Below are 2258 nucleotides of genomic sequence, written 5' to 3' on the forward strand. Positions count from 1 at the left end.
CTGTCTCGCATGAAAGATCATGTTAAGTCAGGAAGGGATGTAGGCTATCAAACCTGGCACTGTGATTGCAGCTAATTGTACAGCAGATCATGCTATTGCCATTCATTACTTTTCTTTAACTGGAACATGGATGGACCTTTCCGTTATTTTACCTGGGATCAGTGGCTAGCTAATGGGTTTGTATGTCCATGAGTCAAAATTGTTTCCGAGAAGCAAAAGGGTAACTGTTTGATTTTCAGTGGGGATGAGGATATGCCACTCCTTCCAGGTCAGGCTGGGCTGCATGAGACCGCTGATTTTGAAAATGAGTCTAATAGTTATTATAGTTAAACTGAGCCTCTGAACTCACTGAAGCAAAGCACAAAAAGATTCCTATGTTTTATGATGAGCAGACTGAAGAGTTTCAGGAGTTTCTGGATAATACTAATTCCTCTGATACTTTGGCTTACATTTTCTGTAATGTTTTTAAAATTTGAATATATTTAAATGTTGAAATTTCATTGCATAATGTAGGGCATGGTCATTCCTTAGAGGCAATCTGATTTTTTAATCTGTGTTAATGTCCCCAGTCTTTGCATCTAGTAAATTTTAATGTTACTGAATCAGTATGGTGTCCCAACCAAAACGATAGCTATAGGCACATTTTGCCAACATATTATTCCTTAAGAGTGCAGGATACCTATTTGACTAAACTGGGAAAAATAATTCAGCAAAGCAGTTGTTAGAATGGAATGACATGCTATCTTTCGCCTGGTGACATTTAGAAGAAAGAAGAGAAATGGAGATGGCTTATTTTTGGCTTGAAATGGAATATCTTTGTTGATCAGTGTGACACAGAGTAATTAGTGATAGTTATTTTCTGCTGTTTTACAGCAAGCAGAATGATTTAGACACCGTACTGTAACAGAAGAGACTACTGGAATCAAACATTCACGAGGCCAATAGGTTTATTCTATTTTATGCTTCACATTTAAAGCTTTCTGGCATGAATAATACAGCAACCATCATAAAGATTTAAACTAACCATGCTGATAAATAGTTAATTCCTCTTGTTTAAGACATCTCTTATATTGTTGCTCTTACATTTTGAAGATATAGTCTGCCTTAGCTTTTTCACTTGGGTTTGATCTCTGGCTTATTGACTATTTTAAGAACTGCTTTGATGTAGTAGCTCTCCTGTTACACTTGAGTGTTGCGAAGTTCCTAATTAACAGTCCATTATTTACACTGTCTGAGCAATGTGTGAGGAAGAATAGGTTAGAGCTGACCCACAACACTGAGTGATGGGGCTGGTGATGTGCGGTGGCTGGCACCGCTCCGTTTAATATTGGGGAAGAAGGGAATTTAAGGGGGTAAGATCTTGATCCACACCAGAGAGAGTAAATGGAGTCTGTTCCTCTGCTGTCAACCGAGAGATGGAGAATGATTTTTTTTTTTTTTTTTTTTTTTGGTGCTATTCTTACTTTGACCTTTAAGAGTGTGATAGCAAATGAGTTTTTCGGGTCTTCTGCTCACGGAAGTCGTATTATCAATACCTCTTCTATGGCATTTTTGCACATACGTGTTCTTTTACCAAGCGTTTCAGGATAGTGGCACGACTGAAGGGCGTGCACACTTGCTAACTGTCTTCTGATATTTTTCTAATATAATTGTGCTTCGGCTGCAGCTCCTGCAGAGCAGCCTCTCTCATCCTCCGCCGGCACTCCCGGACGGTCAGGTATCCGCTTCGTGCTGTAAAAACACAACGCTGTCACGAACTGACCGATTTCAGGGCTAGCGGGGAAACAAGCGGGCTCATGCCGGCAGCTGGAGGGTGCCCGGAGGAAGCACGAGGCTCGGCGGGCAGCGGCGCCCCACGGCGCCCTCCCCACGCGTGGCCGGCAGGCGCCTGAGGCGAGACCCCCCGGGCGGGCAGCGGTCCGCCGGCCGGGCCGGGGGCGAGCGCAGGTGCCGTTTCGGGCGCGGTCCGCGCCGCCGCGCCCCTCTGTCCCCGGAGATGGCGAGGCCTCGCCGCCGCCGCCCGCCGCCGGCCCGCAGCATCTCCCAGACGCCGCCGAGGCGCCAGAGCCGCTCCCCCCGCGCCGGGGGTACCCGCAGCCCCCGCGCGCGCGAGCGGGCGCGAGGCAGGGCCGCGTGCCCGGGCCGCGTGCTCGCGCGCCCCCGCGTCGCAGGCGCGCGGCCGCTGGCCGCCAGGGGGCAGGCGCGCGGCGGGCCGGGATTGGCCGGCGCCGGCGGAATGGTGTGGCGGCGAGTCCCGC

The sequence above is a fragment of the Strix aluco genome, chromosome 9 (assembly GCF_031877795.1).
Source record: "Strix aluco isolate bStrAlu1 chromosome 9, bStrAlu1.hap1, whole genome shotgun sequence".
NCBI lineage: Eukaryota > Metazoa > Chordata > Aves > Strigiformes > Strigidae > Strix > Strix aluco.